The following is a 16,091-nucleotide window of genomic DNA, read 5'->3' as shown; positions in this document are numbered from 1 at the left end:
GCAGACACAGGAAGAATGTGCAAACTCCACACAGAGACACCCGAGGGTGGGATCAAACCTGGGTCCCTGGCGCCGTGAGGCAGCAGTGCTAATCACTGAGGCACCGTGCTGCCCTCTGTCTACAGGAGTTCCTCAGGTTAACCTCCAGTCCTACTATTTTCATCTGCTTCATTCATGACATCCCTTTAGATTCTTCTAAAGGCCAGTGGAAGCAAAGCTAGTCTGTTCCACCTCTCCTCTGAACAGAACTAACTCATTCTAGATATCAATCCAAAAAACGTCTTCCGAACTGCCTCCAAAGTATTTGTACCCTTCCTTAAATGAAGAGACCAAAACTGTAAGTGGTATTCAAAATCCGTCCACGTTCCATTTCTCTCATAATAAAGTATAGTACCCCATTAGCTTTTTTTGGTTACATGCTGTACTTGCACAGTAACCTTTCGTGACTAATGCAATAGAACTATCAAAACCTTCTGCATCTCAGAATTCCACAGTCATTTTCCATTAAAGTAACACATTTTTGTCCTTCTGAAACAAAGAATTTGATATATCTCACATTATAATCCATCCAAAAGCTTTAAGCCCACATACCAAACTATATGCAACCTCATTATGTCTTCTTCACAAAATACTTTCCTACCCGTTTTTGAGCCATTGTCCATTGATCTGCCACACCTTTATGCTCCTCAACTAAGTGATCAATCTAAATTGAGACAGAGAGAAAAAAAAATAATCGGGGCTCCAGCACTGACTGCATGGGGGTCCACTTGTCATAGCAGACTAATCTGAAGAGAAGTAGGTTTTCATACTGAGCTTCTACTTCCTGCAATAAATCTTTCACGTGGTACCTTATCAAATAGCTTCCTGAAATCCAAGTACAGAACAACTACAGGTTTGACTTTATCCACAGAGCAAGTTACTCCTTCAAATTACTACATTAAAATCGGTTAAACATACTTTCCCTCTAATATGGCCATGCTGTCGCTCTCCAATCACTTTCAGCTTTTCAAAACGTACAGCGACAATTTAAGTGATCAACTCTAACACCTTCTCCACAACAGATGTAAGCTTATAATTTCCTGTTTTCTGTCTCTCTCCTTTCAGGAACAGAAGTATGATATTTGTTACTTTCCAAGTCTGATGGAACATTTGTGTAATCAAGGGAATTGTGGAAAATAAACAAAATGCAAACAGCTTATTAGCTACTGCTTTTTAAGTACCTAGGATGACTTCCATCTAGACCCGGAAACTTGCCACCTCAACTCCATGAAGTTTAGTACCACTTAGTTCATGACTTTAATCTTAAGTTCCCTTGTCATTTCCACTCTGATTTATAGCTAGAACTAGAATTGATTGGAAAATTATTAGTAGATATTAAGGAAATATAGATGAAAAGAATAATTATTTTGCTTGTCTTCACTACAGAAGATACAAAAAGAAATCTAGTTAATGTTAGAAGTCAGATGTCTAGAGGATCGACATTTATTTTACCTAAACTAAACCAAAGAACTGCAGATACTGGATATCAGAAATAAAAACAGAAATTGCTGGAGAAACTCAGCACATCTGGCAGCATCTGCCTTAGCCGACTGTAGAAAGTTTGCATATTCTCCCAGTGTCTGTGAGGGTTATCACTGGGTACTCCAGTTTCCTCCCAGTCAAAAGATGAGAAGGTTAGGTGACTGGCCATGTTAAAGTTTCCCTGTATGTTCCAGGGACATGCAGAATAAGCGGAGTAGCTATGGTAAATACAGGGTTACGGGGCTGGATCTAAGTGGGATGCTCGAGAGGGTTGTGTGATTGAATGGACTTAATGGCCTCTTTCCATACTGTAGGGTTTCTATGATCTGTGGAGAGAAAAGAAGACAGTGTTTTGGGTCTAGTGACCTTTCTTCAAAAGTCCCAGACTTGGCGAGTTTCTCCAGCAATTTCAGTTTTTGCTTCAGATTTCCAGCATCCAGAGTTCTTTGGTTTATATCAGTGCTTAACACTTTGCCAAATCTCCTCCAGGTACACCCACCTTGAAGAAGTTCTGCTCCTCTCTTGGACAGGATTTACATTCTAATCTTTGTTTCTTGCTCACCATTATTACTTTCACTTTCATTCCTGGTTTTTGACAACGTATTTGCTAAGACTTGCTTCCACAGCCACATCACAATCCTTGGTGACTCTCTCACAGTCTTAGACTCATTCTGCGTGGATTCCAACTGAAATTTTATCCTTCATATTTTCAATCCACTCAGGATGACAGACATCTCTGTGATGGTACAACTTTCCTCAGAAAATGGTTCCTGTTGCATTCTGAGATCCCACTTAACGTCATGCATTGTACTCTATGCTCTCAGACTGAACTCTTAACTTTGCAATCAAGCCTGCTAACCAGGGCGGTGCTGTTGACGTCTGCCGTACCAACCACTTCATTGCAGAGCTTAGGCCCCAACTCTCAGATGGGTTGAACTCTCCCCCTCGGACCATGACACCACCAATCATCAGGCTATTGTGTCTACATGATCACTAATCGCATTACATCTGTAGATCTCCCCAACACAGCCTTCAAGCTCAGGTTAGGGGTTGGGAGACTAAGCATCTACTTCCTTTCCAAAATCTAGAAACAGGGTTGCCTGGGCTGACATTGTTTCTGCCAACTCCTGCTGCACAGAACTCATCTCTTCCTACCTCGACTTCTGGAATTTCCAATTCATGGCCTCCAGCCAACTCCCCTTCATCATGGAAGTGTAATCCCTTCATTCATCCATGCTCTTTAGAATGGTGTCAGGGCACTCTGCTTTTTTCTTGGAAAAAAGGTTTGAAACACTTGCATCCACCACAACCCTCCTTTGCCTAGCCAAGCTCATTTTCACATTGAAAAACTTCTCCTTGAACTCTTCTCACTTTCCTCAGATCAAAGCTGTGATCATTAGTACTCGCATAGTTACGCCTGTCTTTGTGGGGTACGTGGAACATTCCTTGTTGTAGTCCAATTTGGAGCCCTCCCCACAACACACACTGCTAAAAATCGATGACAGTGCTGTTACTCTCTCTCATTTGGAATTAGAAAAATTTAAAATGAATTTCACTTCCAACTGCAACCCTCACTTTCGCCTGGCCCAACTAACTCCACCCTTCCTCAAAATCCATGTTTCCAATTCTGGGAATAAACTGGCCACCAATATCCACCGTAAATCTACAATTCCCGTAGTTACCTGGACTATACATCCTGTATAGACTTCATTCCATTGCCCAAGTTACTCCGTCTTGTTTGAGTTCTGAAGAGTCACTGGATTCCAAAAAAAGGTTAACTCTGCTTTCTCTTCACAGATGCTGCCAGACCTGCTGAATTTCTTCAGCAATTTCTGTTTTATGGTTTTCCTTTACCTACACTTTTCTAAATACCCATAGCAACCATCACCAGCATTTTTTCATTTCTAGCTAGCTTCCTTTCATACTCTAAATTTCTTCCTTCCAATTCACTCCATTCTTTAAATTCTAACCAATCATCTGATCTGCGACTCACCTTTGTGCAGCTATTGGCTTACTCCTTAAGTTTGAATGTATTAAGGAAATCCGTTAACTACAGAGTGAGTCCTCACTTTAGACATTTTTCTTGATAGTCAGAACATTCCTATTCTGCAATATCCCCTTAAACATCAGCCAGTGTGTCTCTATTGATCTAGAATCCCTAACCTAGTACACTTCTTTACTTCAGCTCACAACTTTCATAAGAAGTAAGCCATATAACCTTTCAAATCTGCTCAGCAATCAAATGAGATACGAGTTGATCCAACAATCCTAAACTCCACATTGCTGCCTTTTTGCCATTGCCTTCGTTTCCTTTACTGATTAAATATGTTCAAGGTTGAGTTAGATGTTTAAAGACCCTGGAGCCCTCGTACCAAAGAATTCTGCAGACTTATGCCCACGCAGTTGTCCTTATTTAGATTTGAAAAACAAGTCTTAAACTCCTTTCAAACTGAATGAAAATGTCCATCATCTAACGGACACTGCTATCTTGGATAATGGGAACTGCAGATGCTGGAGAATCCAAGATAATAAAATGTGAGGCTGGATGAACACAGCAGGCCAAGCAGCATCTCAGGAGCACAAAAGCTGACGTTTCGGGCCTAGACCCTTCATCAGAGAGGGGAATGGGGTGAGGGTTCTGGAATATTCTGATGAAGGGTCTAGGCCCGAAACGTCAGCTTTTGTGCTCCTGAGATGCTGCTTGGCTCACTGCTACCTTGGGATGCTTTTATTTTGCGGTGATGAATTAATCCTGTCATATTATACAACACTAGGTCCAATTCAATCTGCTCTCTGGGATGTTCCAGAACACGGTCATCTAATAAACTAAAGTATATCCAACAATTAGGGTGGCACGGTGGTTCAGTGGTTAGCACTGCTGCCTCACAGCACCAGGGACCCAGGTTCGAATCCACCCTCAGGCAGCTGTGTGTGGAGTTTGCACATTCTTCCTGTGTCTGCATGAGTTTTCTCCAGGAAGTCTGGTTTCCACCCACAGTCCAAAGACGCACATGCTAGGTAGATTGACCATGCTAAATTGCCCGTAATGTTCAGGGGTGTGTAGATTAGGTGGGATGTTCTGAGGGCTGGCGTGGACTTGTTGGGCCAAAGGGCCTATTTCCTAAGAATTCTATGGATTTAGTGATGATCAGAAATTGAATTAAATAATAAATATTAAATTCTGTGGCTACAGAAGATGGTCAGAGACTTGGTATTTTGTGGTGAGTAACTCATGACTCTGCAATACCTAACCACCATCTATTAAGTTACATACTCTCTGTGGTTGGGTGAATTGTTGCAGTGCACCTTGTAGATGGCACGGACTGCTCCCACTGTACATTAGTAGTGCAAGGAGTGAATGCTTAAAACAATGATTTTGGCACCAGTTCTCTTAGTGATGGTGGGTCCATATTGTTTCTGATTCAACTGGATGAGATATCTACCGTTCCATTATCTTTTACTAACAAAGGTCAAAAAGAAGTCAGACGGAAACATCATACCACAATTTCCCACTTTACAAAGAACAGGCCAAAACAAATGCAATTTTAGTTGCTTGCTTTAAATCTATGCTGGGGAAAGTTTATATACATAAAAGAAAAAGAAAAGGGGTTGCAATGAAGTCATTTACTTCAAAAATCTCTCTCCTCTGGCAAAGTTCTGACATTCCACATTTCGAGGGTAGCAGGGCACAGGAATCAGCAAATCGCCCTCAAAGTACTGCCTGTGTGAGGGAGACAGGACTTCCTTGCACAATATCAATCAAGGCTCCTCAGCACTTAAGTAAATTTGCTGCTGACAGTTCAAAGCAGAGGTGGTGCAGTCTGGTGTTCGATTTGCAATCAATCCCTATTTCAATCAGCCATTACATTTTCTTGATTGGAGGTTGTGACCCATCATGCAGGCACCATCAGGGAAAGAAAAGCAGAAGATTAAGGTGCTCTTTTGGTGCAGTAATAGTACGCCTACCTCAGAGCTAAGAAGCCTGGGGTCAAGATTCACTTTCTCCAGATACCTGAGAGGACATCACTGTGAAAGTTGATTAGAAAAACATAAAACTAGATATCAAAATTCAAAAACAATTTCATAGCAGAACAGCATTGATGTTTCTTGGCAATTTGCCAAATGCTGCATACTTTTGAGAAAGCGTCTCTAATTGGCCCCAACAGTCCCAACTGGATTTGGTCATACTGTATTTCAACATTTCCAATCTGCATACTTACTAATTGGTTTTCGAAATATGCAAAAACCTCTGTGGGCACATATTTTGTACTTTGATTTGGACTCTGAACCAGGATGACACAAAAGTAGAATATCGTGAAGGTACAATCCATCTACAAAAAGCTGAACAAATGCAAACAACCAATGACCATTCCCAGTTTGCCTTCAAATATCAGAAAAGTGAAAGTTAGCAAAATACACAATCAAGCTGCAATTTCATGGGCATGAGATAGTAGGAACTGCAGATGCTGGAGAATCTGTGATAATAAGGTGTACAGCTGCATGAACACAGCAGGCCAAGTAGCAGAGCAGGAAAGTGACATTTCAGGTCTAGACCCATCTTCAGAAATGAATGATTGCAGCAACGAATGAATTTCGTAGGAAACATCTGATCATCAAAACTCAGTTTGGGTTTAACCAGTATGGTTCAATTTCAGATCACATTCTTTATAATTAAAGAAAGGCTGGATAGACTGGGACTTCTTTCACTGGAGTGTAGGGAGTCAAGAAGCGATATTATAATAAGTTTATAAAATAATGTGTATAGGTAGGATTAATGACAGTTGCCTTTTCCCTATTGTGGGGGATTTCGAGACTAGGGAGCACATTAAGGGGAGAGGAGAGAAATTTAAAAGATACACAAGGGGTAAAAACTTTGTTTTTTTTTAACAAAAAGAGGGTGGTTCGTATGTAGAATGAACTTCCTAAGGACATGACGGATGTGGGTACAATTACAACACTTAAACGACATTTGGATAAGTAAATGAATAGGAAAGATTTGGAGGGATTTGAGCGAGGAGCAGGCAGGTGGGACTAACTTAGTTAAGGATTATGTTTGGCATAGAATGGTTGGACAGAAGAGACTGTTTCCGTGCTCTATGACTCCATGATCAAGCATGGACCAAAGAACTGAAATCCAGGAGAGAGGAGAGTGCTCTCCGGCATTTGATAGAAAGTGGCTTCAAAGAGCCTAGTAAAACAGGTCAAATTGAGAAAGCAGCTAGCAAAACACATGGGATCTTGGACCTCATTGTTAGAGATACAAGTACAAAAGCAAGGAAATTATATTGTATTTTTATAAATTCTGGTTCATCTACAATTACAACATTCCCTTCAGATCTCACCACCATACCTTAGGAAGGTAGTGAGACTTTGAGAAAGCTTGGAGGAGATTTACCAGATTGGTTCCAGAGGAGGGATTTTAGTTGCCAGATTAAGTTGGAAAAACTGGCGTTGTTCTCCCTGAAGCAACAGAAACTGACTAGCTGGCACTGCTGCCTCACTGCACCAGGGCCCTGACTTCGATTCTGCCCCTGGACAACTGTCTGTGTGTGTTTGTACATTCTCCGTGTTTGTGTGGGTTGTCCGAGTGCTCCGGCTTCCATCCACAATTTAAAGATCCCCAAGTTAGGTGTATTGGGCCATGGGAAATGCAGGGTTACACAGAGTAGGGAGGTGTGTCTGGGTGGGATGCTCTTCAGAGTGTTGGTGTGCCGAATGGCCTGCTTCCACCGTAGGGAGTCTATGATCTGAAAATTTTTTTTAATCTGCTCATGGGATGTGGGTGTCACTGGCCATGTTAACATCTGTTGTTGAACCTCAATTGCCCAGAAGGCAGTTAAGGTCACCACACTGGAGTCACACGTAGGCCTGACCAGGCAAGCATGGCAGATATTTTTTGTTGAAGAACTTGAGTGAATAGATTTCTTTTTAACAACTATTGACACTAATTACATGATCATTACGTTAATATTTAATTCCAAATTGCTACTGAATTCAAATGTTACCACATTCTAGTTTCCTAGTTACGACATTAAGACCACACTCGGAAAGCAAGAACTGCCGATATTGTAGTCAGAGGAACAGTGTGGAGCTGGAGGAGCACAGCAGGCCAGGCAGCATCAGAAGAACAGGAAAGTTGACGTTTTGGGTTGGGAGCCTTGTTTCACTTAACAATTCAAAAGGATTATGGCTGATCTGCTCAATGCCACGCCTGTGCCCCTTCCATATCCCTCGACACCTTTAGTATTTCGGAATCTGTTTCGTTTATAAATACATTCAGTGACATGGCCTTTGCCATTTTGTGGTAGACAATTCCACACAGATTTACCATCAGTGAAGAAATTTCTTATCCCAGTACTGAATGGCCTACCCCACGTCCTGAGGGGATGAGCACCCGAGCAAAGGTAAACAACATTTCTCGATCCACTCTGTCCAGCCTTGTCAGAATTTTACGTTTCAATGAGATCCTCTCTCATTCTTCTAAAACCAATGAATATAAGACCAGTAGACCTAATATCTCCTTGTGAAACCTGTATTGTTCAATAAAATGAACTACCTCTTTGCAAGTATATCTTTTCTTAGATAAACTGAGTCCAAAATGGCATACAATACTCCACGTGTGGCTTCACCAAAGCTCTGTACAGATACAGTACACCATCCTTGCTCTATCAAACTATCAAATCCTCTCACATTAAAAGCCAACATACCATTTGCCCGAGATAGTAGGAACTGCAGATGCTGGAGAATCTGAGATAACAAAGTGTAGAGCTGGATGAACACAGCAGGCCAAGCAGCAACTTAGGAGCAGAAAAGCTGACGTTTCCAGCCTAGACCCTTCATCAAAAACTTTGTTACCTCATACCATTTGCCTGCCTAGCTAGGCAGCACAATGGCTAGTATTGCTGCCTAACAGCACCAAGGGTCCCGAGTTCAATTAACAGAGACAGTTAACCGAGGGTGTGAGTTTGCACATTCTTCTCCCCTCCCGTGTCAGTGCGGGTTTCCTCCTGGTGCTCCGGTTCTGCCCCCGCCCCAGTCCAAAGACATACAGATTAGATAGATTGATAATGTTAACTTGCCCATAGTGGGCAGGTGGATTAGCCATGGGAAATACAGAAGTAGGGGAGGGAGGTGGGTCTGGTGGGAGGGATGCTATTTGGAGGGTCGGTGTAGACCCGATGGGCTGAATAGCCTGCCCCCGACACTGTAGGGATTCTAAGTGTTTACTGCACCTGCCTGTTTGCTCACCAGTGAAGTAATGATTTGCCTTGTTTTTCCTAGCAGAGAAGATAACTTCACACTGTTCACCATTACACTGAATCAACCACGTTTGCCCATGCACCAAACTGGTGTAATTTGCCTCGAGGCTTCTTGACCTTCTCCTCAGCCCTCACAATATCACCTGGTTTTGCATCATCAGCAAACATGGAAATATTGCACGTGATTCCCTCATCAGTGGAACTCGAGCGTTGATCCCTGCAGCACTCATCCAGTAGCCAATATCCATTGTATTCACAGCATGACTTGCAAGGGGAACATTTTTCTGAAGTGAGTGGCACTAATGCGTACCATCTGCCTGCGGGTGGTGAATGAATGCTGAGTCACTTGGAAACTGGACTGGCATCTGAAGAAAAGAAACATTCAGGGAAAGAGGATAGAGTGGAGGAAAAAAGATCTAACTGAATTGTTGTACAGGAAGCCAACATGGATTCATTGGACTGAACAGTTTCCTTTTATGCTACAATGAACCTGAAAAATTAAAGAGATCTTCACCTCCATAAAGAGGATGTTTTGCTGTTTGAAGGTTGATCACCTTAGCCACAGCAAATCATTAATCATTAACATAACTTCACACAATTGTTGAGCCACATTTCAAAAGTTGAAACACTAATCAAGAAAACTAAGATGCAAGTGATGTGATGCTGCTCCAGTTTCTGAAAGCTAGTGATCAACACCAACTGTATGGCAACTTCATCAGCAGTAAGTGTCCAGAGCTTGAGAAACATCACCTCAGAGTTGATGAGCTAGAGTCCAAATTTAAAACACTGCTATACATAGGGTCATGGTGGTGGTGGTGCGAGATACTGAATCCGTACAATGTGGTAGCCGCATTTGGCCCATTGAATCCACAAATCATCCCGCTCCACCCCTGTAACCAAGCATTTCCCATGGTCACTCCACTTAGCCTGCATATCCCTGGACACAATAGGCAATTTAGCATGGCCAACCCAACTAATCTGCACATCTGTGGACAGTGGCAGGAAACTGCAGCACCTGGAACACATGGGGAGAACGTGCAAACTCCAAGCAGAGATTGGAATCAAACCTAGGTCCCTGGCACTGAAGCAGCATTGTTAACCACTGGGCCATTGTGCTGCCCTATATTTTGAAGAAAAAATGCACACAAAGTGCAGGCTGGGGGGGGGGGGGGGGGGGGGGGGAGAAGAGAAAAAGAAGTTTGAGGGGTCTAATTCAGTATTGTATTCAGAGAGACAGTCACATCCCTGGGGCTAAGTAATTCACATTTTTTTCATAAGATGACGTGCAGCAGTGAGAGATCAGATAGCAATGAATGAGCTACAACCCTGACACATATCCACCCAAGTTCAAGCTTCTTGATACTGTGCTTAAAGAATTATAGGATCCCTACAGTGTGGAAGCAGGCCATTTGGCCCATCGAGTCCACACTGACCTCCTGAAAAACATCCAAACCAGACCCACCCTATCCCTATCCCGTGCGAGGAAGCCAGAGCAAAGGCATGCAGACATGGGGAGAACATACAAACACAGACAGTTCCAAGGGTGGAATCGAACAAAGGTCCTTGGTGCAGCGAGCTAATAATGCTGACCAGTGTTGCTGTGCCACCCCAATAGCCAGGGCTAAATGGAGGATAAGCAAAAGTGACCACTGATACAGGAGCCATTGAATTTGAGAATAAAATGCAATGTTGTGGCCGGGCGTAGAAGACAGTACAGTTGGAGTCTCTTATTTTCTGCATCCCAGAACACAAGTCCCCTGACAGCCTACTCAGTGTCAGAGTTAATGACACCATCTTGGGGTTACAGAATGAGGAACATGGTATGGGAGGAGAGGAAGATGCAATTACTGTACCCCACCAGAGTATCAATATGAAGGAGCAAGAGTAGGTTATTCAATCCATTGTTTTGTAACCACAGTTCTACATTTCTTCCTTTTTTTTGTTCATTCACAAGAGGAGGGCATTGCTGGCTGGGCAGCATTTATTGCCCATACCTAACAGCCCAGAGGTCAGCTGAGTCAACCACATTGCTGTGGGTTGCGTCACACGTAAGCTAAGGATGGCAGGTCCTTCCCTAAAAGGACATTCGTGATTCAGATGGGTTTTTTCCTGACAATTGATGATGGATTCACAGTCATCATTAGATTCTTGTTTCTAGGTATTTATTGAGCTCAAATTCCACCATCTGCCCTGGCAGGATTCGGACCCTGGTCCTCAGAACATTATCTGGGTTTCTGGATTAACAGAGATAATACCACTAGGTCATCGATTCACTCCAATCTTCTACCCGTTATCAAGAATCTATCGACGTCTGCTTTAAAAAATACAAGAGATTCTGCTACCACATTTTCAAAAGAGTTCTAAAGAACCTGAAACCTCAGATTATTTTAAACGGGTGACGTCTGAGCTTTAAACAGTAACCCCTAGTTCTTAACTCTAATAAAAGAATGCACACCAGCTCTATACTTACTGAGTCAAGACCTCTCAAAGTCTTATGTTTTAAATCAAGATCACCCCCCCACCCCGCTCTTCAGAACTCCACCATAAATAAACCTAGACTGTCCAACTTTTGCTTAAATGACAATCCACTCAATTCAGCTATTTGTCTGGTAAGTCTCCAAACTGACTAGAAAGCATTTACATGCTTCTGTAAATGAAGTGACGAACACAGTACACAGAATGCTAGATATGCATTCACAATTTTTGTAGTTAAATCCTCTTGCATTAAACAGTAACATTCTATAAGTTACCCTAATTAACTGCTGTACCCGCATTCTAAACTTTTTCAATTAGTGTACTAGCAGACACCCAGATCTTTTTGCATCTCTGGCCTCTGCAGTGTCTCACCGTTTAGATGAGTTGTCTTTTTGTTTTAAAATCCTTCCTGTTAAGATAGACATTTTTCTCATTTTCCCCATATTATACTTCACCTGGCCATTCACGTAATCTACCTGCATCATTTTGCAGTCTCCTTGTTATGTCACTTTCTCACATATACGTGCATAACAGCAAATTTGGCAACAGTCCATCCCTTCATCCTAGTCACTTCTATTAATTGTACAGTTGAGGTCCAAGCACCAGCCCATTAGTCGTTCCATACTGCCAAACTGAAAGAGACCCTACGTTCTGCTTCCAGTTATCCAGTCAAAGTTCTGACCATGACAATAAGCTAGCAATTACACCATGAGCTTTCATTTTCCACAATAACCTTTCACAATTTCCATCTGGAAATCAAGTTCAGTTTTTTACGTGTTCCCCTCCATCCACAGCACATTACTTCCTCAAACATGACCTCCCTTTTGCAAAACCATCCTGACTCTGCCCGATTAACTTGATTTAATGTAAATGCTACATAGCAACTTTTTCCAATGACCATTTTTTGAAATACTTCCCCTCAGACAGAATTTACAGGGAGCACTGTTTTATTAGATACTATCAATTCATTCAGGTTTTTATAGTGCAATTCAATCTAACTAATCAAGGGTAAACCAACTTTTCAAAACACAGTAAGAAGTCCATGCCAGGCTCATCAAACACATAGGTGTTCATTAATACCTAGCAACAATTCATTGATTATTTAACACATTTGCTCTTTTTAGGGCGTCCACATACACGATAGCTTGCACAGCTCACTACACTTCAAGAAAGGAAAAGAATGGCATAAAGACATTTTTGAATCTCATAAAACATGAAAACAGGCTCCTAGCCCTCCTCTGGCACGGCGCTCCCACAGCGCTGATTTGAGTTGAGCTGAGCAGTGTAAAGAGTTTTTGTCGTTTTCTGACAGTCAGCCCTGGCCGCAGGTTAATGCTGCAGAGTCAGACTGTTTGGTCAATATAGCCCGCATATAAAAACCAAAAGAACTGTGGATTCTGTACATCAGGAACAAAAACAAAGTTGCTGAAAAAGCTCAGCGAGTCTGGCAGCATCAGTGAAGAAGAAGAGTTAACGTTTCGGGTCCGGTGACCTTTCCTCAGAACCGCATACATGTGGCTCTATCTCTGCAACCCCACGGGCCAAGCCGAGTCAACTCAATCTTGTCCCTGTACTCACCTCAATTCGTGAGCCCGCCGCTGCCGTCTCCCGTTTCTTCACGGCTACCCGCCACCTGCGGAAATCCCGCCTTCTATCACTATTTCGATTGGCACCGAACCCATGATTGACATGTCCGGTACCACAGGTCCCTATCTCTGATTGGATTAGTGCTCTGTCAATCGCCACCCTTCGGCAAATAAGGTCAGAGTTCACCGGCCACGGCTTGGTCCTAGACATCGCCAGACCACGGACCTGAACTCTTTTCGTATTTTGAAATTTTCTGTCAGTCAGAAATTATTTTTCCTTCATCTTTATTTTCTCCCGGCCTCTTTTGCGGTTTCCAGCGTCATTTCCGAAAACAAAAGTAACCGGAAAACCGCGTTACCCCTTGACCTAGTGACGTCAGGCAGTTTGATTAAAAGAAGTTTCGTAAGTGGCACTGTGCGATCTCCAAATACAGAATTTATAAGTTTCCCTCCACTGCCCGGCAATTTCTGAGAGAAATGAATGGAAAATAATCAGTTTTTTAAAAAAGTGAAATGTGTGAGGTGGGGGAAAGAAGAGGCGAGGGGTGCGCATGCGTGGGGAGCTGCGGCTCGGTGGTGGCGACGACGTTCGAGGATTTTCTCCATTTCCTTGGGCCGGGTGGCGCCTGCAGCCGAGGGCAGACAAAGGGTCGGGCTGTTGTCACAAGGTGTGTAACTGCCAAGTGCTCGTCCTCCCTAGTGTAGGCTCCTGGGGCCTCGATTTGGACCCTCCGCTCGATCTGGGCCTTCTCCCCGTCCCGGGTGGTGTTTACAACACTGCGAACACGAGCAATTAAATCTAAGCAGTATACCTGCACCGTTTACCTGTCCTGCTTAAATACCGAGCACCGGCAGGTACCTAGAGCTGGCCAAGCGAGTTAATATTACAATCGTGACAGGCCTAACGAGGGGGAATCCGCGGAAGAATTTGGATCGGAGACTCCTTCGAACGCATTTCTCAGATAGAAAGTAGGAGCAAGTGAAAGCCATTTAGTTCTTCGAGTATGATCCGCCATTCAATATGATCGTGGCTGATCATCAACTCAGTAGCCCCTTCTCGCTTTCTCCTCATACCCTCGAATCCGTTTAGCCCTAAGAACTATGTCGAACTCCTTGAAGAGATGGTGTTTTTCTGTTAATTATTTTCTATGGCAGAATTCCATAAGTTCACCACTCGGGTGGGAAAAGGCATTTCTGTTCAGTCTTATGGCTGGCCTCTAGTTCTGGACTTCCCCCGTCAACAAGAACACCCTGCATTTGTTCCATCTAATCCTCTTAAACTTTTATAGACTTCCATAAGATCTCTTCACATTCTCAATCTCTAGTTTATACGGTTCTATCTGCATCCCACGAATCAATCTGGTAAACATTTCCTGTGCTCGTTCCTAAGACATAGCATCTTTCCTTAAATAATCAAATGAAAACTCTACACAATACCTCAATTATGGCCTTAAAATGCACCAGGACAGCCCTGCTTTTGTAGTCATATTGCCTTGCTATGAAGGCCAACCTTTGCTTTCTTCACTGCCAACTGCACCAGCATGCATACTTACAGCAATTAGTGTGCAACGTCTCCAAGTTTCAGTGCACTTCTCCCCTTCCCCAATTTATCACCATTCTGATAATCATCCTTGTTTTTGCTACCAAAGTGGATAACCTCACGTTTATTCATATTCCAATTTATCTGCCATACATTGCCCCACTCTCTCAAACTGTCCAAATCAAACCATAGCATCTCTCTTCCTCCCAGCAATTCCCTCAGTTTTGTATAATCTACAAACTTCCCTAATCTAAACCATTAATATATATTATGAACAGCTGGGATGCAGGCACTGATCCCTGTTGAACCCTATTGGTCAATAGTTTTCCCTCATAAAATGACCTGTTCATTCCTATTTTGTTTCCTGTCTGCCAATCAGTTCAATATCTATGTCAGTGCACTAATCCCAATCCCATGTTGTTTCCTTTTATATTGGACCTTACCAAACACTGGCTCTCCTCAACAATTCTACTAGTAAGGTCCTTGAAAAATTCCAGTAGGTTTGTCAAGCACGATTTCCCATTAGTAAATCCATGCTGACGTTGCCCAATCATGCCACTTTTTTTTCCCAAGTACTGCACTATTAAATATATAATAAAGACACAAGCATTTTCCCTGCTCCCAATGTCAGGCAAACTGGTCTATAATTCCCTCTTTTCCCTGAAAGGCTTTGATCTGAAATGTTAATGATTCTTCTCAGGTGTTGTCTGTTTGCTAGTTACCTTGTTAACAGACTGGCAGAGGTGTAATTTTGACTTCCAAATATTTTACTAACCATATTAAAAATTTTTGTGTGGTGGCCAAGGGACTGTCTCAAAGTTGAAATCTATTTGAGCTGTTTCTGCATTGTGAATTATAGGCCTGGTTGAGAGTGCTGTTTTATTTAAGCTTTCCCAGGTACAGCTGTACTACTAAAGCAGATTATTTAAGAGTCCAGATATTATGATAGCAAGTAGGGAGGGTCTTGGGTGAGTCTATCTTTCTCGATGACAACTGCTGTTGAACAATATTGACCGGAGTAAAGAGTGTCCTGAGAATTGTCCCTTTTGTCAGTATTACTGTTGAATGTGTTCATTGAAAATGCCCACAATCCTGCAATTGGTCAGCACAGTGGCTGAATGGTGAGCACTGCTGCCTCACAGCACCACGGACCCAGAGATAATGGGAACTGCAGATGCTGGAGAATTCCAAGATGATAAAATGTGAGGCTGGATGAACACAGCAGGCCAAGCAGCATCTCAGGAGCACAAAAGCTGACGTTTCGGGCCTAGACCCTTCATCAGAGAGCGGGATGGGGAGAGGGAACTGGAATAAATAGGAAGAGAGGGGGAGGCGGACTGAAGATGGAGAGAAAAGAAGATAGGTGGAGAGAGTATAGGTGGGGAGGTAGGGAGGGGATAGGTCAGTCCAGGGAAGACGGACAGGTCAAGGAGGTGGGATGAGGTTAGTAGGTAGATGGGGGTGCGGCTTGGGGTGGGAGGAAGGGATGGGTGAGAGGAAGAACAGGTTAGGGAGGCAGAGACAGGTTGGACTGGTTTTGGGATGCAGTGGGTGGGGGGGGGAAGAGCTGGGCTGGTTGTGTGGGTGAGAGGAAGAACAGGTTAGGGAGGCAGAGACAGGTTGGACTGGTTTTGGGATGCAGTGGGTGGGGGGGGGGAAGAGCTGGGCTGGTTGTGTGGTGCAGTGGGGGGAGGGGACGAACTGGGCTGG

At 43.2% G+C, this 16,091-nt stretch overlaps 2 protein-coding genes across 4 annotated transcripts in view; one reads left to right on the top strand and one right to left on the bottom strand.

Annotated features, from left to right (window-relative positions):
- Window positions 1-12,903, bottom strand: part of strada (STE20 related adaptor alpha) — a 96,624-nt gene extending 83,721 nt beyond the window's left edge. For 2 of the 3 annotated variants that reach the window (XM_048560984.1, XM_048560989.1), the window contains exon 1: window positions 12,834-12,903. The gene's annotated coding sequence lies outside the window, so the exon portion shown is untranslated. The remainder of the gene's footprint in view (window positions 1-12,833) is intronic. The other variant, XM_048560987.2, reaches the window with a different exon arrangement.
- A 377-nt stretch (window positions 12,904-13,280) lies between these two features.
- The window catches only part of ddx42 (DEAD (Asp-Glu-Ala-Asp) box helicase 42), a 74,279-nt gene continuing 71,468 nt past the window's right edge, over window positions 13,281-16,091 (top strand). The window contains exon 1 of the mRNA XM_048560464.2: window positions 13,281-13,509. The gene's annotated coding sequence lies outside the window, so the exon portion shown is untranslated. The remainder of the gene's footprint in view (window positions 13,510-16,091) is intronic.

Source organism: Stegostoma tigrinum, chromosome 31, assembly GCF_030684315.1.
Source record: "Stegostoma tigrinum isolate sSteTig4 chromosome 31, sSteTig4.hap1, whole genome shotgun sequence".
NCBI lineage: Eukaryota > Metazoa > Chordata > Chondrichthyes > Orectolobiformes > Stegostomatidae > Stegostoma > Stegostoma tigrinum.
This window is presented reverse-complemented; position numbering and strand designations above follow the sequence as displayed.